The sequence below is a fragment of the Panthera pardus genome, unplaced genomic scaffold, assembly GCF_024362965.1.
Source record: "Panthera pardus isolate Hobbes unplaced genomic scaffold, ASM2436296v1 HiC_scaffold_24, whole genome shotgun sequence".
Lineage (NCBI taxonomy): Eukaryota > Metazoa > Chordata > Mammalia > Carnivora > Felidae > Panthera > Panthera pardus.
Genome location: NW_026526810.1, coordinates 70,379,272 through 70,402,193, shown reverse-complemented (window position 1 = coordinate 70,402,193; position 22,922 = coordinate 70,379,272).

The window sequence follows — 22,922 nt, the reverse complement described above, 5'->3', positions numbered from 1 at the left end:
CGCAATTAAAGTAAATGAGTTTAAAGGGCTGGATTTGCACTACACCTCCTGGGGAGCTGTTGTTCATCCTTAAAAGTGCCTGATGATGGTTTGGGAAGCGCTGCTGTTGGCCTGGCCCTGGGGTGCTGAATCGCTTCCCTTTGAAGAACTCTGTGGTGAATCCCCTCATAAGGATGCTAAATGGTAAGGAAGCATAAAGACAGACATTTTGTACCCCAGGAATCCAGTCTTTATAGATTGAGACTAGGCAGCAAAAGAAAGATTGTAAACTAACTAGAACCACCTAACTATTTCTTGATAGATTATAATGCTTTATCTCCACCTATTTTCATCTGTATTCATGAATTTAATTTTTAATTATTTCCTCCCGAGCTGTGTACAAAATGTTAAGTAGAGACACCTCAAAATGGAAAAAGTTATCTGCTTATCAGGATATTCTTTAATGCCTCACCTTTTTTAGTGGTCATTAATTACTCTCTGGTACCTATCTTTCTATTAGGTATGATACGAAGTCCAACAGAGGTGGTTTATCTTAGTCCTTTTATCCTTTTGCACAAGTTGGAGCACATCTTGGGGCATTGGTCATCTGACATCAGTGATTAGTCGTCACAGAGAACCAATTTTTGCTCTTTACACACATCTTATTTTATGGCCTTCTGGTCCTTCAGAGGTACCAGGCATATAAAGAACATGAAAAGATACATACAAGATGTTTGGTTTCCAGTCTGGCACATAAGGGCCTTGGAAATCATCACTCTGATTTTCATAGGAAATGGGTCAAACTTAAAAATCAACACCTCTTCTTAGATCCACTGGTTAATTAAGGTCACAAAGCGAACCACTGCTCCAAAAGTTGGAGAGACAGGCATGTAAAGAGACTCAAAACAGCACAGCAGAAAGCCAGGAGGAGAAATTTCCACAGGGACCTGCACTGGGCTAGATAAATCTCAACTGTGATTGACAGATGACTGGAAGTTCAGTGCGGGCATGTCTAGAGTTAAAAATTCTGGGACAGATGGAGGGGGCAGTCTTAAGGAGGTCCTGCACCTGAATGACTTCTACCTTCAATAGTACTCACGTTTTCACACTAAATAACAGTAAAATCCGCTATGCTTCCAGCAAGGGAAGAAAAAAGTAGTCATTTTGAAATACTTCCAGAGCATTTTATTCTTCTTAACAAGGGACCTCCTCAAGATGAATGATTTTATCAAAACTTAACTGAACCTGGGAAAGAAAAATCCACTCCAGCTACCTCTTGCTTCTAAGGTGGGAAGGGGGAGGAAATAACTCAACTCCAATCCCCTCTATCCTTCCTGTCTCACCTAAATATGTCAGAGGTGAAGGGTCAGACTTAGAAGCACTTGTGAAGGTCACAGCCCAGGGACACAGGCTCACTAAAAGGCTGAGATCTGATCAGTGGACTATGAAATGCTTCTTCTCCTCCCACACCCTAATGTGACATCAGTGGAGCTCCTGTATAAAATAACAAGGAACTGCCTATCTTAGATCTTTCCCCTAGAACACTCCAAGGAAACCCACACACAACAAGGGAGACAAAAACCAGAACATTAGAGGGAAGTTTAGCCTCAGTCACCCACAGCTACAGTGAACCCTAGACATGAAACCTCATGCTCAAGGCATATTTACATCAGTTCCTTTTACCTAGTACATGTCCCATGTTCAAAAATCACAAGGCATACTAAAACATACACAAAAAAAACACAGCTTGGGGAGACATAACAAGTATCAGAATGAGACATATTAAAGACATGATGTAATTATTATTATAGCAAGTTAAAACAACTATGATTAAGGGGTACCTGGCTGACTCAGTCAGTAGAGCATGCAACCCTTGATCTCAGGGTAGTGAGTACGAGCCTCTTGTTGGGTGTAGAGATTATAAATAAACTTAAAAAAACCTATGATTAATAGGCTAAGGGCTCTAATGGAAAAAGTGGATAGCAAGTGAGAATATATTGGTAATGCCAACAGAGAGGTAGAAACTCTTAGAATCAAAAGGAAATGCTAGAAATTAAAAACACTAACAAAAAGGAAGAATGCCTTTGATGGGCTCATGAATATACCGGGCATACCAAAAGAAAGAACCAGGGAGCTTGAAGAAATGTCAATAGAAATATAAATGCAAAGAGAAAAATAAAATCAAAAATATAGAACAGAATACTCCCAACAGAGATAATTACAGAGTTGTAACATATACATAATGGGATTATCAGAAAGAAAAGAGAGAACGGAACACAATACTTGAAGAATTAATGACTCAGAGTGTTCCAAAATTGAGAGACATCAAACCACAGAACAAGAAATCTCAGAGAACAAGCAGAAAAAACATTGTAGGCAATCTACATATAGACATATCATTCAAATTGCGAAATCACAAAGACAAAGAGAAAATTTTTAAGAAGCTAAGGATGGGGAGATTGGGATGGACCTTGCTTATGAAGGACAAAGGGTAAAAAATACACTGGACTTTTTTTCAGAAACTCTATCAACAAGAAGTGAGTAAAGTAAAATATTTTAAGTGTTCAAAGAAGAAAACACTACCAGCCTAGAATTCTGTATCTAGCTGAATTATTCTTTAACAGAAGTAAAAACTTTCTCAGACAATAAAAAATTGAGTAAATGTGTCACCCATAGACCTGTTTTTCAATAAATGTTGAAATAGATCTACCCTATGACCCAGCAATAGCACTGCTAGGAATGTATCCAAGGGATAGAGGCGTGCTGATGCAGAGGGGCACTTGTACCCCAAGGTTTATAGCAGCACTTTCAACAATAGCCAAATTGTAGAAAAAGCCTAAATGTCCATCAACTGATGAATGGATAAAGAAGTTGTGGTTTATATATACAATGGAATACTATTTGGCAATGATAAAGAATGAAATATGGCTTTTTGTAGCAACGTGGATGGAACTGGAGAGTGTTATACTAAGTGAAATAAATCATACAAAGAAAGACAGATACCATATGTTTTCACTCATATGTGGATCCTGAGAAACTTAACAGAAGACCATGGGGGAGGAGAAGGGGAAAAAAAGAGGTTAGAGAAGGAGGGAGGCAAACCATAAGAGACTCTTAAAAACTGAGAACAAACTGAGGGTTGATGGGGGGTGGGAGGGAGGGGAAAGTGGGTGGTAGGCATTGAGGAGGGCACCTGTTGTGATGAACACTGGGTGTTGTATGGAAACCATTTTGACAATAAATTTCATATTAAAAAAAATAAAGAAATGATTCAGAAATAAGGAAAATTAGATAGGTCAGAAACTTAGGTCTACTGAAGGAAAGGAAGAGTTGGAGAGAAGATATAAATAAAGGTAAAAGAAATTATTTTATATTTCTTATTCTTAATTAACTAACCTAACAGCTTCTCAGAATAGTAATAGCTAATGTATAAGGTGATTATAGCTTACGGATTTGAGAAATTAAGGAAGCAGTGATACAAAGGATGAAAAGGAAGGAATTGGGAATATTCTGTTGTAATTTACTTGCACTACATATAAAATGATTTGGTATAATTTAAGGGAGTTTGGATTATTTGTAAATGTATACTGCAAATGCAAAGGCAGCCACTAAAAGGTGAAAGAAGCAAAACCAGTATGCTAAGAGGGGAGGGAAAAAATGGAATCATTTAAAATGCTTAACATCAGACAAAGCAAAAAAAAAAAAATGGAAGATTTCAACACACACAAAAAAAAGGAACAAGGGCAATGACTAGAAAACATAATCTTATGAACACAGATGCAAAAATCTTCAACAAATTATTAGCAAATGTAATCCAACAATGTGTAAAAAGAATTATATACCAAAACAAGTGGTGTTTATTCCAGGTATGCAAGTCTGGTGCCACATTAAAAAATCTATTAATGTAATACATCACATCAACAGGCTAAAGAAAAACCCTATGATCATATCAATAGAGCCAAAAAACAAACAAACAAAAAAAAAACAAAAAACAAAAGAACCCACTGTCCATTCATAATAACTCTGCAAACTAAGAATAGGAAGAGGTTTCCTCAATTGATTAAATAACATCTAGAAATATTGTAAAGCAAATAACAAACCTGCCAGTGAAAAACTAGAGGTTTTCCTGCTAATACCAGGACCAATGTGAAGATATGCACTTCTTACCACTCCTTCTGAACATTGAACTGGAAGTCCTGGAAAATGCATTTAAGTAAGAAAATAAAGGTAAAGAAGAAATAAAACTGTTTTGTTTGGAGAGGACATGATTGTGTAGAAATCCCAAAGATTCAACAACAAAATCTATTTGAACTAATTAGCAATATAGCAAGGTTGAAGAACAGAAGTTTAATATACACAATTAACTGCTTTCTTACATACTAGCAATGAACTCTTGGAATTTGAAATTACAAACACAATAGCATCTACATTAGCACAAACAAAAAATGAAATCCTTAGGTATACACTTAAACTATGTACAAAATCTGACAAAATTTACAAAAAGAAAAAAAAAGCTGTTGAAAGCAAACAAGGAAGGTCTTAAAAAATGGAGAATATTTCATGTTTATGAATAGGCAGATTCATTATTACCAAGATATGAGCTCTTCCCAAACTGATCAAAAGACACAATGCAATCCCAACCCAAATTTCAGCAAAGAATTATGTGGGTATTGACAAATTGAGTCTAAAGTCTTATGTAAAGGCAAAAGACCCAGAAAAGTCCTATTGAAGGAAAAAAAAACAAAGTTGTAATACTAACACTACTCAACTTCAAGACTTAAAGTTTTAAACTACGTTAATTAAGACAATGTGATATTGGTGAAAGAACAAATAGATTAATCAAAAATAGAATGGACTCAGAAATAAACCGAGAAAAATATAGTCAAGTGGTCTTAAGAAAGCAGTAATGGCAATTCCATTAAGAAAATTCTTTCCAACAAATAATGCTGGAATTGGACATCCACATACAAAAATATTAATCTAGACAGACACCTTACACTTTAACATTAACCCAAAATGGATCCTAGATCTTTATAGAAAAGGCACAACTATCAAACTTCCAGAAGAGAACTGGGAAAGATCTAGGTGGCTTTGCATATGGTTGATGACTTCCAGAGTACAACATCTAAAGCACAGTACCTGAAAAAAATTAAGTGGATTTTATTAAAACAAACAAACAAACAAACAAACAAAAAACAGTTCAGGGACACCAGGGTGGCTCAGTCGTTAAACCCCTGACTCTTGATTTCCCTCGGATGATAATCTCATGGTTCGTGGGATTGAGTCCCACGCCAGGCTAAGCACTGCTTGCAGAGTGCAGAGTCTGCTTAGGATTCTGTCCCTCCCTCCCTCTCTGCTAGTGCACTCTCACACCCTCGCGCGCGCTCTCTCTTTCTCTCAAAATAAACAAACATTAAAAAAAAAAACAACAAAATAAAAAGTTCACCTCTGTTAAAGATACTGTTAAGGGAATAAGATGACAGGCCAAAGACTGGGAGACAATCTTTGCAAAACATATATGATAAAGAATTGGTCTCAGAAATATATGAAGAATTCTTAAAGCTCAGCACTAAGAAAACAACCAACCTAATTAAATAAGCAATAGGTCTGGACAGACATCTCACCAAAGAAAATGCATACAGGACAATTAAGTACGGATACATGCTCCTTATCATAGGTCATTTAGGAACTGCAAATTGAAACTATAATGAGATACCATTATACACCTATTAGAACAGCTAGAATAAAGAAACAATGACAACACCAAATGCTGGTAAAGGTGTGGAACAAGAGGGATTCTAATCGCTAATGGGAATGCAAAATCATACATCCACTTTGGAGAAGTTTGGTAATTTCTTACAAAACTTATACTCTTACCATATAATCCAGCAATTACACTCCCTGGTATTTCCTCAAAGAAGTTCAAAATTTATGTCTGCACAAAAACCTATACGTGAATGTTTACAGGTACTTTCTTCATAATTATCAAAATTTGAAAGTAATCAAAATGTCTTTCAATAGATGAATGGATAAGCAAATTTTAGTACATCCGTAAAATTGAGATGTTATTCACCAATAAAAAGAAATGAGCTATTAATCCATGAAAAGACATGGAGGAAACCTAAATGCATGTTGCTAAGTCAAAGAAGCCAGTATGAAAATGCAATATGCTGTATGATTCACAAGTTAAGCAGCTCACTGGTTTTCAAGGGTGCATGTAGAGGGAGGAGGGACTCATAGGTAGAGCACAGGAGATTCTTAGGGCAATGAAATTATTCGGTATTATCCAGTGGATACCTATCACTACACATTTGTCAAAACCCGTAGATGTACAACACAATACGTGAACCTAATGTAACCATGGACAATGTTGGTAATACATCAACATTGGCTCACCACTGTAATAGAGTTAGTACCCTAATGAAAGGTAAGGGAAGAGGAGGGTAGGGTGAGAGTGTATATTAGAGCTCTCTTTGCCTTCCATTCAGTTCTTTTTGTCAACTTCAAACTGCTTAATAAGTAGAATATATTAATTTTAAAAAGACAGATGTACTATGCTCTGGGTAGTAAAATGCCAACAACATATACAGGACTTTATGAGAACAGAAGGAAAAAGCAAGCCCAAGTATATGGTAAGGCAAACATATTAGCAAATGTTTCCTGAGGAGATGGTATCTGAATTTATCAACAATGAAATAAGCTTATCTATGGGGAGGAAATTCCAGGTAAAGAGAATAGTATAAGCAAAGATAGAAACATGAGATCATCTCAAGGTCTCATCTTCTGGCAGTGTGGTATGATACAGAGTGGTGGGGAAATGACGTCGGAGGTGCTGGCAAAGACCACTTTCCTTAGAGCCTTTCTTGTAGAGGAGGCTGGGCCTCCTATAGATAACAGAGGCAATGTCTGACTTTGTTCAGGGAAGTAGAATGTTATTTGGAAGTTGTTCAAGTCACACGGTCTCTCGCTACCAGAATTCCTGGACATTTCCTGGGTTAATATTTTTTTTTTTTTTTTTTTTTTCAAAGCAAACCTATGTTTAAGACACAGATGCGGTAAGGGGTTTTTACAGATTTTCATTTTCACATATAAGGAAAGAAATATCTTGAAGATCATCGCTCTGGGTTTTATTTAATCCATTTCTTAATTGCTTTTGCTTTTTAGCAGTTTAAAGTAGTGTTGTAAATACTTTAAATGGCCTGAGTTTTCGTAAAGTTTCTAATAGAAAAAATAGATGTTTGGAGAAAGACAATTTCTAAGATTCTTATGAATAGTAACATGAATACATGCTGGCAAATATGCCTACCTATATTATGTACACATCTATATAGAAAAATTGTATCTATTTATAGCTTAGTGTTTACCCCTTCTGGATTTTGTTACTCCAAGCTAGTTGTATAGTATACAATGCACAATTTACTTCACAGCTTGTAGAACAACAGAACAAATATCAATTAGCATTTTACTCTTTATTTTTCAAGGAAAAGTAATATAGACTATTTAAATTTCCTCCTGGGTTTGCCTGTGTGCATTCTAATGATCTGGCACAAAAAAAATTTTTTTGAACTGATACTAGAAAAATACACACCATATAAATCACCCATGGGGGTAAAATAAAGATATTTTTAGAAAGTATTAAAGAAGTATGTCAAATAAGAGATCTACATAGTTTCTGATTTTAACACTTTATTTTCATCCCCATTTTAAAACTGATTTACATTTTAAGCTCTAATATATCTGAATAGAAAGTCTTTACTAAAACTATCTGCTTTTCAAATTATGCACATTTAATACAATATTATATGATCATGTAATAGGTGGTGAATACAAATTTCAGTGACTTGAAATTGGTTTTAATTCATACAGTGCTGGGAAAATAGTATGTACTTATTCTTATAGTAAACAAGCTCATTGTTGATTTTTGTACTTGTTTGGGGCTGAATTTTTATATGCAAAGTGCTTTTCTCATAACTTGGAAGTAACTTCGATGTGTTAAAAAATGTTTGCCAGTAGTAAAATATATATACATACATGTATCTATATATATACACACATACATACACATATGCATACATACATACATATGCTATCCTTCTCAACTTATTAAACATTTAGGGTACAGTGTATAGCAAGTTATTATTTTGAATATTTATTTATATGCACACCAAAGTAATATAACTTCACCATAAAAACTATTTTTTGTAGGCTCTAAATTCAGATCTGTCTTCTCTGAGTTCAGTCACATTAGAGATAATTTACAGTAATATTAAATGTTTAATATACATAATCATGTTGCAGAAGTACTCACTTTGCTTTTAGCAACAATTTCAGTATCTTAGAAAAAATTCTCCTAAAACTCACTCAAGTGTTATTTGACCATTTATTGTATCAACTGCCTTCAGAAATCATCTACAGAAATCCACACTCTAATATTAGAGAGGAAATATCAGCTGTTAATCCTGCATATTTTAGAGACCTGTTCAAGGCATGGGATTTCTTTCCACTTATAAGGAAAGACTAAATTTATCATTTGGTTCAGAAACTAAATCTGCCTCGTGGTTGATGAGGTATATCTTATTTATCCTCTCTTAAGATTAAGGAAACAGCTGAAGGGGAAAGACTTTCCAAAGGTTAAACTTGCACAATGACTGTAGATAAATCATTAATCCTCTGAGTAAATGATAAGGGAGATATTACCAGTAACTTTTCCTGGAACTTCTTAAGATGTTCTTCCAAGAGCCCCTTTTTCCTACAAAATCCCCACTTCTATCCACAATCTTGATTCAGGTCCATATACCTAAATGCTTTTGCTGTAAAAATATTCCTTTAAGTTTTTCTGAATCTGTACTCCTTTCAACATATTTTTTTTTTCAAGTTTATTTATTTGGGGGCATGAGCAAAGAGAGAGAGGGAGAATCCCAAGTAGTCTCCATGCTATTAGCACAGAGCCTGACATGGGGCTCAATTTCTGGAACCGTGAGATCATTACCTGAGCCAAGATCAAGATTTGGTCGCTTAACCAACTGAGCCACCCAGGTGCCCAAATCTGAAATTATTCCTGATGATTTCTTCACCTTCTCCCTACATTCAAATCATTGAGCTTTGGTGATTTATCAAAACATCTATCACCAGTCTATCCACCCTCTTTATTACATGTGAGGGCTCTCAACCAGCCCATTTCCATCTTTTTTCAGAACTTAGTACTGGTCTTAAAGCCGACCCCATTTACACCTTTTTATTCTTTATTCAATTTGATATTCAGTATATAGATTAAGGAGAGAGAGAGGGAGAGAGGGAGAGAGGGAGAGAGGGAGAGAGGGAGAGAGGGAGAGAGGGAGAGAGGGAGGGAGGGAGGGAGGGAGGGAGGGAGGGAGGGAGGGAGAGAGGGAGAGAGGGAGAGGCTCTCAACCAGCCCATTTCCATCTTTTTTCAGAACTTAGTACTGGTCTTAAAACAGACCCCATTTACACCTTTTTATTCTTTATTCAATTTGATATTCAGTATATAGATTAAGGAGAGAGAGAGAGAGAGGGAGAGAGAGAGGGAGAGGGAGAGGGAGAGGGAGAGAGGGAGAGAGGGAGAGAGGGAGAGAGGGAGAGAGGGAGAGAGGGAGAGAGGGAGAGAGGGAGAGAGGGAGAGAGGGAGAGAGGGAGAGAGGGAGAGAGGGAGAGAGGGAGAGAGGGAGAGAGAGAATGAATCCCAAGCAGGCTCTGTGCTACCAGTGTAAAGTCCCATATGGTGGGGCTTGATATCATGAACTGGGAGATTATCATCTGAGCCAAAATCAAGAGTCAAACTCTCAACTGACATCTCTGTAGGCACCCTATCTCTGTAGGCTTTTCTAACATTGATCTCCACTTCTATAAACTCTACTTCTTCTTCTAGTCAATTCTACACAATTATACATGGATTCATGCATATTAGCTTTCTTTCTCCAAAAAAGTTCTTTGATGGCAGTGATTTATCTCCATCTCTACACAATCCAAGAAACCTAGTCAGGCCATCATTTGCCAAATCTATCCGTTAACATGCATACACATTTTCAAGATACTTTATCATCACTTCTTTATTTCCTTTAATATCTACATTATATTTTCCTATTTTACTTTGCACCCATTCTCCCATCTTCCCTCCATATTTATTTTTCATGTTTTTTTTTTCATTTTTGAGTGACAAAAAGAGACACAGCATGAGTGGGGGAAGGGCAGAGAGGGAGACACAGAATCCAAAGCAGGCTCCAGGCTCTGAGCTGTCAGCACAGGGCCCCACATGGGGCTCAAACTCACCAATCACAAGATCATGACCTGATCTGAAGTTGGAAGCTCAACCGACTGAGGCACCCAGGCACCACTTTTCTCCATATTTAGTTCACTACTCTAAAACTAAGGCCTTTGATGCTTCTTAAATGAAGAGTTTCCAATTTTTAAACTTAAATAGCAAAGTTTCTTATTATATGAAATTTGAAATGTATGGAAAAATAGACTCAAGAAAATTATTGTGTATACTTTCATCATCCCCTAGAGAAAAATAATCTGACTTTCAAGTGACTATACCATTATGTGTATTTAATTCTACAAGCCTTCTTAGACGAGTCACCCTTAGGTACAAATCTGCAAGTGTCCCACCCAATCCTAAAGCTTTTGATAATCTTAATTACTCTACAAAGAAATAAAACATCAAGTATTTGGCCTCAACTCAAGGCTATGAATGAGTTGGCTGCAAAGTATTCTTTTAATCCTCATGACCACTATAGTTTTCCATGCAACCCTTACACTCATCAAATCTTTCCCAAATACACTACTTGAGACATTCCATTAAAAAAAAAAAAAGATTGCTGTGGTGAAATTAGGTTCTTAGATAGTCATCAAGTCTTAGTAATTTTTAAATCTGTTTTTTTAAGTTTTATTTATTTATACTGAGAACATGAGTGACAGAGGGAGAGCAGAGGTGGGGCAGAGAGAGAAGGAGAGAGAGAGAGAGAGAGAGAGAGAGAATCGCAAGCAGGCTCTGCACTGTCAGCCAAGAGTCCAATGTGGGGCTCTCGAGAATCAGACACTTAACTGACTGAGCCAACAGGTCCCCTTGGATCGATTTATCACTTGTAAACAACAGCCCTTTGTCATCAAAACAAGTGCCCTCCTTACTACCTTAAATTTAATTAAAAAACTGTTTAATAGACTAGAGCTTAGAATTTCTCAGTCTTTTTCATTTGACCTTTTTTGATGTGATATCTAAGAAACAAAGTTTGAAAAACCACATGCATCGTTCCTTACTTTCCCTTACAATTTGTAGATTGTAAAAGAAATTGTAAAAGAAATATCTTATTAAAAAATCATGCTCTGATAGCTGAGGCATGCTTACTTTTCTGAATTAAGGCTGGTAAAATATCCAAACAGGAGCCACAGTAAGGATGGGAAGTGTGAAGGTAGTCACTGTATAGTTAATCTGCCATGTTATAGAGCTGGTCCTTAAAATACTGATCAGAAGCCAGTTATTGTCCTGTTAATCTGGTAGGAAGTTATCTTTCAACAGTATATAAACCAAAATCTTGCTTGGAGTCATTTATATCAACAGAATTCCAATTTATTAATTACAAGTAACTTTCTATAATAGCTCTTACATTACAGAATGTAGGTATATGTGATTTCATAGTCAGCATATCCCCGGTCTTAGACCCATTCAGAAAGTCAGTACAGAAGTAGAATGCTAGTTTAATAATTTAAAAAGACAGATACCACTGAAAATAGTTGTAAAGAGTATAAATGGCCAATCCTAACCCAGGTCTATAAGGAAATCCAAATCCTAATAGAAAGAGGAAATGGATCGGTAAAAATGTTTTAAAGATGAAGTTGAGTATCTAATAAAATTATGTTGACTAACTCACCCTAAAATGGATATTGTATATTATTCTTAAGTCTTTCTGTTGCAATTTAAAAGTCTCAATCTAGCTTAAGTGTTGTTTTATTTTAAAACATGTATTGGCTTAAGTAAACTAGGAAAAGGCATAGTCTTCAAGCATAGTATACTAGGGAAAGATAGGATCAGACAGAGAGAGAAAGGTTAGAACCTGAGGTCCCTGAGTAGAGAAAAAACCTATCTTGGACCAATGCCTGGACCATTTGACTACAGCAAACCCCCTCAGGGTGTGAAATCCCTGTTAAGAATCTAACAGACACCACTACTCCCCCTCAGGTTCCCCTCAGGAATGTGACAATAAAAATACCTAGCAAAACCATAAAACTTATGTTGTATGTGGGACAATGGAGTTGAACCAATCAGGAATGACAACCCAGCACCAAGAGTAGTCCAGTCAGTAAGGGTAAAACCTAAGAAGGAATGAGGGGGAAGGGGTGGATGGGTACTGACCTGAAGCTTATAAATAAGGACCTTTGCCTATGGTCATAGGTATTCACCTTCGAATGTCCTCTCTCTGTCAAGACAGCTTTCCTACTATTCTTACTTTCTAATCTTATCCTCTAATAAACTGTTGCCTGCTGCGCATTGTGTCCACCTCTTCATTCTTCCAAGTGGTGAGACAACAAATCCTGGGTATTGAGTTTCTAAAAAATCCTGCAACAATAGCTTGATCCAGAAACTCAGGCAGTTATATCAAGCTGACAGGGATCACACAATTCAATCAATTTCACACAACTAGTCAGCAAGAAAGTTGAGAAACATCTCCAGATCATTAGATAGCATGCCTTGTCCTCTCTTTTTACTATTTCCCTCTTTTATTTTTGAGCAATCTCCCATTAATGACAGATTATTTATAAACACAACTTTATGAGGACAACATAATATACAGATGACTGCAATACTATTTGTAGTATTTCTGTAATAATTTTACCTGCCATTTGTAAAATACCAGACACCAGTGAGCTATTTTATCTATTTTTCTGTGGCTGAAATGCCACCAAATTTGCAGAGGAATCATTTTAAGAGAATGAAGTTGATATTTCTGGCACCACAAAATTTTTAACTTTTCACACTGAACAGTCAAAACCAAAAAGTTGTCTCCAGTCCTACCAAGAGTCCTGAATTACTGAACAAAAGCATAGCCAAAATAAACCTGTGGGAGGAGGGGGTCTCAAAAATTTAAAAGCCAATTAATATGTGCATTTTTTCTCTACTGCCCACATTAAGACACATAAAATACAGATTGCTTTGGGCATATATTGTCTTTCCTAAACACCACCTTTTCTTCTAAGGGAGAAATACATTATGATTTGGACGTGGGGTGGGAGGAGAGCAACACAGTCAATATTCGTCTGTTTCGTCTGTCAAATATACTTCACTCTGCATGTTTTGTGTCCAGTGGGACCAATCCAAATGTAGCACAGTACGTATACATTAAAAGAATTCTGACCTCCATGCTCAAAACCCTTTTTAGAAGAAGTAATTGTCTTTTATCGTTGGTTCTCTTTTTGAGTAAATAATACATAAATTACAATCCGAGCTACAAAGAGAACAATCTCAGCGCTGATTTGAAATTCAGCAAACACACCAGATTATGCTTTCAGGTGGCAAAAGCTCCAGGGTTCCCTGGCTTCTTTTGTGTTCCCAGGCTTGTAGAGTGCTAGGAGCTGACAGATGCTTATCAAACATTCATGTAAACACTGCTATCAAAGCTATGCTCTCTGGCTCTGCCTTCACACAAGAGGGTCAGCATGGAACATCATTAACACTGGGCCAAAGATAGAAATGTCATGCCAGGATGTCTGCAAAGCAAGAGAAGGCCTCCACTGCTGGTCTAAGACACAGCACCCAAACTGTTAACTTTGCTGACATGAAAGATGAATGCAGAGGCAACATTTACAACATTGCGGAGTGTTTAGTTAAGCGTGAATTCTGTTAGGCGTTTTCATCTTTGTGTCCTCAAGTTAAAATAGAGTTTGGGGCTCTTTTTGTTCTGTTTTCTTGTTTTTATCAGAGAGGATGTGGACATGGAGTTCAAATCCGAAATAATAATGCCTTCATGCACAAAGAAAATAGCAGTTACTTCACTACTCTGGTAGCAATACAATAATACAGGAGGCATAAAGTCGAATTCTCTAGTTCTGGCACTACTTACCAAATTTTGAAGGCCTCTTTCCCTTCTTCGTGTGCAGGAGTCACAGTACTTGTTGGGATGACTCCTTACCAACTCATAGGTCACAAAGTCGGTCTCAAAAGTAACCTCACCCTTTCACCAAGAAAATCTAGGAGACGGCTCTCCTCCATTTTTATATCGGGGCCTAATTTTCACCTGAGAAACATTGCCACTTGGCTCAACTACTTACCAGCTTCACATACTTAGCGTCCTTGTGATAAATAGTGTGAATCAGAGAGTCTTGCAATTACTTACAATTGCCTTCAGGTGGCAGTTTCCAAAGTGTGGTCCCCAGGGCAGCAACCTGTGCATCATCTGGGTACTTGTTTTAAGTGTAAAACCTGGGGCTTGTTAAAGATGAAAACCTAGCAGTGCTATTGCTGGGTCATAGGGTGGTTTATATACACAATGGAATACTACGTGGCAACGAGAAAAAATGAAATATGGCCTTTTGTAGCAACGTGGATGGAACTGGAGAGTATGATGCTAAGTGAAATAAGCCATACAGAGAAAGACAGATACCATATGGTTTCACTCTTATGTGGATCCTGAGAAACTTAACAGAAACCCATGGGGGAGGGGAAGGAAAAAAAAAAAAAAAGAGGTTAGAGTGGGAGAGAGCCAAAGCATAAGAGACTGTTAAAAACTGAGAACAAACTGAGGGTTGATGGGGGGTGGGGAGGGTGGGTGATGGGTATTGAGGAGGGCACCTTTTGGGATGAGCACTGGGTGTTGTATGGAAACCAATTTGACAATAAATTTCATATATTAAAAAAATAAAAAAAAATTTTAAAAAAAGATGAAAACCTAAGTAAAGGAGACTGATTTTATTCAGACTACTGTAATAGTGCAAACACTGAAAACCAAAGATCACAATGTCACAGCACAGTGGTTTTTTTCTTAGACTTGTGTAGGGAGAGAGGGAAACAAGGTACAGAAAGAATGATTTACATTTGTGATTGTTTTGCAGTCAGGGGATGTGTCAGTTGCTGAACAGGAGCTTATCTCTGCATGTAGCTAGTTTTCAGGGGACAATCAGTTCTACCATTAGCTAATCATTCATGGGACAAAGAACACAAAGTCGGAGGACCTGTGTTTGGCCTTGACACAGGTAAACAAGAATCATTTGCAAGTCTAAGTGAGTTACAAGAAACTGTGGTTAGTGAGTCTTTTGAGTCATATTGAAACAAATGGTTCTTTGCCAGAGACCATTTCTTGGAATACAAAAGGGAAGGGAGGAATTTGAGAAACTAAAGTTTGGGAGTATTTCTTACCCATTACTGCTTTCTGGGAGCACAGTGCTCACCTAATGTTCAGTATTTTCAGACTTTACCCTAGACCTACTGAATCAAAAACTCTGGAATTGTGTTGAAGCATCTCAAGTTTAACAAGCCATCCACATGATTCTCATGCACATTGAAGTTTGACAACTACAGCATTAGGCTTTGCCTCCAAACCTGCCTTTCATTCTTCTGTTCTTTCTTTCTTTCTTTCTTTCTTTCTTTCTTTCTTTCTTTCTTTCTTTCTTTCTTTCTTTCTTTTTCTTTCTATTTATCTATCAATCTATCATCTATCTACCTGCCTATCTACCTATCTATCCATCTATCTATCTACCTGTCTATCTATCATCTACCGGTCTATTTATCTATCTACCTGTCCATCTATCTCTATCAATCTATCTATCTATCTGCTGTCTGTCTATCTATCTATCATCTATCTATCTATCTATCTATCTATCTATATCCATCCATCCATCCATCTACCTGTTCGTCTATCTGGCCTATTTCAACAACTTTGTAGATGATTTTTTTTTTACCTACTTCTTTACCTTCTACTTGCAGTACATACATGGGTTCCAGGCTCCTACAACTGCTATGTGGATCCTAAGACCTCATACTATGGGGTCAGAGAATCTTTTTTCCTGTCACCGCTAAGACTTCTGTTTTCTATCTTCCTGCTTAGTTATAACTGTTATTGGACAACCATTTAGCAATGGTATTTTCCCAACTTTCTCTAAGCTCAAATAAGATTCACACACACACACAGTCTCCTAGAGGATTTAGAAATTGAGATATTGCCTGTAACTTTAGATATTGCTGCATAAAACATTTGAAACTAAATGGTTCAATTGTGTTCCAAAACACCACCTTATAGATATTTAAGCTTTCAGCTTATTCAAATATGTGAATATATATGTAAACACACACACACATATGTGTGATACACACACACACACATACACATCAGCTTTTGTGCTATGTACATACTATGAAATCAGCATCTCACGCATGATCTGTTTTGGAGTACTGACTAAAAACAAAATGAACCATATATTAGGAATGATTACAGTCCATGTTTTTAGCCTCTTTCCTTTCCTCTCTCATTGTCTATAATTTTTTTTTTTTTTGCAAATGGCAGGGGGATATTTCCAATTATGAAATAACATAGTTCTACTTATTTCATTTGACTTTCTTGAAATATACTCATCACTGGGTCCCTGGGTTCATGCACAAAATACAAAACAAAATTCACTATTTTAACTACCCAGCAAATTATTTCTTTGTAATGGAAAAAGTCATCCTCAGACTCTCTACAGAAGTGTACAACAAAAAGGTGGGCATTTCTAAAATGTATATGGGGCGCCTGGGTGGCTCAGTAGGCTAAGTGTCTGACTTCAGCTCAGGTCACGATCTCACAGTTCGTGGGTTCGAACCCCGCGTCGGGCTCTGTGCTGACAGCTCAGAGCCTGGAGCCTGTTTCGGATTCTGTGTCTCCCTCTCTCTCTGACCCTCCCCCGTTCATGCTCTATCTCTCTCTGTCTCAAAAATAAATAAACGTCAAAAAAATAAATAAATAAATAAAATGTATGTTAGTTTGTAATCCTATCATTTGTTGTGATTCTTAAGCCTAAATGCAGATGGTTTTGCTGCATGGACCAAATCTACTTCTATTACTGAAACTGATATGGGAAAGCAGCATTTAGGATTTATCTTGCTTTATAACAAGAAAGTATATTTTCTCTTTATTCAGAAAATAGAAATATGAAACACTTATACTAATTCAAAATTGCATATCTCCTTTAGATACCCCAGTTACACTATATATATACATTTATTAGGTCATATATAAACTTATATCATAATGTTTTCAGTGGGAAGTCCAGGCATGACTATAGTATCTATAGCAAAAAAAAAAAAAAAAAAAAAAAGTAAAATAAAACCAAATATAAAAAAAAAGGAAAAATACAAGCGACTTATTGCTTAGAAAGTTTAAGAGAATATTGGAAAATATTCAAATAACCTTATTTAAAAAAATTTAATGTTTATTCATTTTTCAGAGACAAAGAGACACAGCGTGAGTGGGGGAGGGCCAGAGAGAGAGGGAGACACAGAATCTGAAGCAGGCTCCAGGCTCTGAGCTGTCAGCACAGAGCCTGAAGTGGGGCTCAAACCCACAAACCGTGAGATCATGACCTGAGCCGAAGTCAGATGCTTAACAGACTGAGCCACCCAGGCACCCCCTAATAACTTTAAATAATTATTTGGCTATTGCTTCTGAAGTATGTTGCCATTTTACTGAAAGTGGAAATGTTTGTGATTTTGAGTTCATACTCCCACTCTTGGAGCCAAACATTCTCAATTATTTTATTTGTGTATTCTGATATTTGCCACCCTATTTCTATATAATACTATAAAACGTTGTATCTTGGTTTATCAAATTTTCTACTGAATTCCTTTTACTGTTTGAGGTTTCTATTCTACAGCCTTCCTTCTCCTCCTTCCATCTTCCTAGCGTATGTCTATTGATTGCTCAGTGGTTAAATAACCAATGTTATAGTAATACTTATATATAAATATGATTGCAACAGAATCAAAATTATAATTTGATTTTGTTCTTATAATTTTTTCTTAATTATTTTAAAATTTTTTCTTAATATTTCTAACCTCTTTTTCTCCCTGCCCTAACAGACTTGTGAGTAACCTAGCAATATATTTTCCAAATACTGTATCACATCGTGACCCCTCGCGCCCTGCCCCCCCCTCCCATGTTCCAAGAACTGCCCTCCCGGAGCTCATGGTCCTTCTCCCATCCTGACAAGTTGCTCTCTAGTCTTATTGTATAGATGTCACCTTATGTTTCTCTTCATCAGTCTCTCGGATTAGACCTTACTTTTCCAGGACCTTCTGTCTTTCAATATGGGTCTTACTCATTATATGACATATATCTTCTACTCAATGTCTATAGTAGAATGCACACAAGTATAATTCATGAGATTTCATATTGTTTTCAAACATTCAAAGACCTTTTGATAGTAGGGTAATACAACATAATGACACCTGAGTGTAGAAAAGACAAAATTCTCTTTTAATTATAACCCCAAGAGAAGGCTGCCATGTAGGACCTCACCCAAAGGGTTGCATCTGGTGAAAGAATAACATCAATCTGGAGGTGTAGGGAGGCAGTTTATATATGACAAGTTTGGGGGGGGGATGGGTAACTAAAATTTACAGGCTTCTTGTAGATTGCTAATTTGAATAATTTCTCAGGCTCTGGGAAATAGGACTACAGCTAATAGTCTGGTATCTAGCCCTGGGGCAATTGGTATAGATGTATTGTGGCCCCAGATACAGATAAAGGAAGTGGCCGGGGTGTGGAATTAATCAGCTGCTCAAAAAGGAGAATTGACCATGTTCTAGTCAGAAAAACCCGCAATACAAAAATGTGTTAATTAATTGTTATATATGAACATCCTTTGTATGTCTATTGTCATTCACAGCCAATTTATTTTCCCCCAAAGTATCCACTCTCTTGGCTATTTTAGTAATTACTTCCTTATATTTCTCAGATTTTACTACACATGTGCATTCTTTGACATTATAGTTTAGCCTTGCCCAATCTTAAACTCATTATTATTTCATGTTTCTAATTATTTATAGGTTCCTTCATTCCCTTTCCTTACAATTCATGTGTTAAAAAACCAGGCCATTTGACCTATAGACTTTTCCAGTCTTAATTTTGCAGGTTTCATTCTCACAGTGCAATTTAACATGTTTTTCTGTTCTATCACCTGCAAATAATCAGCTAGATTCAGAGCTTTGATCATACTCAGGTTTAATTACTTTGGCAAACTTATGTACGATATTATATTCCATCATCAGGGGGTGCGTGATAGTTAATTTTGTTATTTTGAACCATCCTGGTTCTTTTCTCAAATCTCTTTTCCATTCTACCAGCATCTCACTCCTTTTTTGTTTTTATCTTTATTTTGATTCCGTCCAATGCTGGACTCCTTTCTTTACTACAAGATTCCATGGAATTAATGATGAAATAGAGTTGTTTTTCAAGAATGAGGATTTGTAGAAGAGGTATCTTTTGAAATAAGAGTTGACCAATAAATAACAATTAATTAGATGGAAATGGGAGAGAAGATTTTAAGCAGAAGGAGTGGCATTGTCAATGACACAAAAGTATGAGAACATGAGGCAAGAAGTGTCAGTAGAGTTAGAGTGTGCAGACATGGGAGGCTGAAGATGACATTGCACTTGTGTGCATGGTCCATTTAACAAAGGCCTTTGTGTGGCATGAAATGAAATAGTGCTTTTTTAAAAGTTTATTTATTTTTATAGATAGAGAAAGAGCATGCAAGCAGGGGAGGGGCAGAGAGAAGGGGAGAGACAGAATCCCAAACAGGGTCTGCACTGTCAGCCTGGAGCCTGACGCGGGGCCCCATCTCACAAATCTGAGCCGAGATCTAGAGTTGGATGCTTAACAGACTGAGCCACCCAGGCACCCCTAGAGAGTCCTTTCTAAATGTCCATTATACAAATACTGTAAGGGCAGGGGAGAGTGAGAGCATAACCCTATATAAAGTGAAGGTAGAGGAAAGTAAATTCAAAGCGGGTAAAGGGAGGCGAACTCTCAAATCTCTCCAAGAGCAAAATTTTCACGAGGCAGTATGTCATTGGTTAAGAGCTAGGCTCCTGAGTCACTAGTTTGCTCTGAGTGTATCTTTGTGGAATTTTCTTTCTTCATCATGATCTTTACCTGCAGCTCAGCGAAGGGTTTATGTGGAACATTCATTAAATGATTATAAACAAAAAAGACACAAACTCTCCTCTTCAGCAGCCCCTCCTGTAGCTCCTCTCTCCCGGCAAATAGCAACTCCATCTCCTTACCCCCTCCTACTCTCCTCCCCGTCCTCTGTGGTTCTCTGCTCCTGCCTCTGCTGATCTCTATGACATGAGCAAAACAGTAGTAACTAACACATAAAGCTTTTAAATGAATAATAGGAGTATGTAAAACCCATCATCTACATGGGTATTTATAGCCCAGTTTCAATCTGCAATTTATAGTCACCTTTAAATAAATGCCCATTTTACATTTTATTTCATATGTAGGTATAATTTTCATGTAATGGTATTTTCTTCCACAAATACTGAATAGCAAGCAAACACCAACAACAAAAGCCCTGACGCTCAATAGCTGTGTGCCATGTGGATCCTTTCACCTCAAGTGTCTCTTAGCCCATTTTAGGGTATAGAGGACCCCAGTTTGAGAAAATAGAGACAAGGAGGAATTGACATATTTTAAGAACAAGGTAAATCTGATACTAAATACTCATGAAATGATGAAGTTATTAAGGTGTGTAGAAGATATGGGTAGGAGTGGGTGGAGGAAACTATTAGAGTGACCCACAAAAGGAATGATTGGTGACTAAACTAAGACAGTGGCAGCAGGGCTAGTGATGAAAAAATGGGGAAGCAAGAGGTCTGGAAGCCAACATTAGTGAAGAGGGTGATATATACAAGTACGGGAGAAGTTCCAAGGGTCTCTGTACTCTGAAAATTTTTAGAGATATAGTCAAAGAAATTGGCCATCTTGTGTATTCATCTTGGTGTTCAAACATCAATTAAAAGAAGATGCCCATAAAGAAAATAGATATGTCCCTAACCTTCATTGGTTACACATTTTCACCAACCCCTACCATGAAAATGTGGCAGCCAAACAAGCATTATGCCTGTATTTATGTTCAAAGTAATTAAATCCGAAGTCCTCCAGACTTATGTGTTGGTTCCATTTGCTTCCTTATTCCTTTGATTCTAAGTTTCCATGGTGAAAAACTCATTGCAGGTGCTGTAAATTAGAAATACTTAAACCATTCAGCCATCAAGTCATGACTTAAATCTGGCTAACCCCTTGCCTTTCTATTCCTCCAAAACCATATTTACTCTGCTGTACATAGAACGCAGAAAATAAGTGAATAAAATGGGAGAGTGTCTTAAGGAAATTTACTCTAAAAAATGGATACAAACTAATCATATGTGTTAACTTGCTGAACTGCAAACATTCTGAAATCTTGAAGTCCAGTGTCAATGCTAAGATAGTTAACAAAAAGGAAGTATATGTTTGCTGACAATTATTACTCTGAGTGAAATCCCTTCTTAGCATCATCACATATGGTGTATGAAAGGAAAGATAATAGCATAAAAAGGTAATGTGTCTAGGAAGGACCTCAGTCTCTTCCTCATTTTAAAGAAGAATAGATTGGTCTTTTTAACATTGGACTTACAGCTTTGCAAGGTAGGATAAATGCATTTGTAGTGAAAGATGAAAGTCATGATATGTTAAGAGCTGAAACGATGAAATAAATTATTTTTTCCTCTTACAAGTAGAATTGAATTGGGAACTAATAAAAAATACCATCAATAAACTTATGGGCAATAAGGCGCATGTGACATGGGAAACTATTCTTTATTCAGGCATACCAAGTTTCACACTTTCCACATGCACGAGAGCTGTGCTTCTCTTCTTAAAAACATTATTTATGATTTTGTAGGTTAGGAAAAAAAAATCACACTCATTTGCCATCACGATTCTCTAGTTTACCAGCTGCTACTCAGCATTGTACGATGTTAGATATATTGGCCCCTGTACAGATATTTGCTCTTGCCATGACTTTGTAAGAATAATTTATTGCCAACTAGATGGTTTGCTTTAGTTTTAAACAAAAATCTCTACGCTTCTGTAGTGTATTACAAGCCAGGATATTTCACAATATTGATGTTTCTATAATTTCTTCTTACATTGTCTTTTTTCTCCTAAAGAATTGTGGGTTTCATAAAAATCACAGTTAAGCATTTAATTTCCATTTAAGGCTGCGTTGCACATCCCTTTAACACCATATACGTTGTGTTTCTGAGGTAGTTATCTAACAGGCCAAAGAGCTTGAGATCTGTCCTTCAGGATATGTGTAAACCAAAGAATATATTATGTCCTCTTTCCCCACAGCGTTTTTCTTTTTTCCTTTCCATACTAGTTCCTCCAAAGGAAAGAGACATTTTGGAGGTAGGTTTAATATGTTTTTCCATCTCTGTCATCAAATGTAGGTTTTAAAGGTAGAGTTGGCTCTGCAAATCTATCCAATGTCAGTTCCACGAGATGGAAATCAGTCTCTTCTAGTCGAAAAGTGTAAGTTACATTCTTAAATCCAGCTTTTTTCTATTTTCCAGAAAATTGAAAAGAATACTACAATTTTTATTGGAAAAATAAAGTTAATTAAGTTAAGCAGCAGACCAAAAGCAGAACAATACACGATACAATAGAGTCTAAAGGAAAACTCTATTTGTTCTCTCACTTACTCAACAAATGTTAGTTTGGTGTTACTGTTCATTAAGCATTGTGAGGTGATAGATATAAAAACCAGTTGTAATTCTCGCCTTCAGGGAAATTATAGTGTTGTGAGAGAAAGCAGAGAGATAAACATGAAAATAAATTAAAAATAACAATCACAAGAAAAAAATATTTTACCTGTACTAACTATATTTTCTTCTCTTTTCTTTTCTTTTCTTTTCTC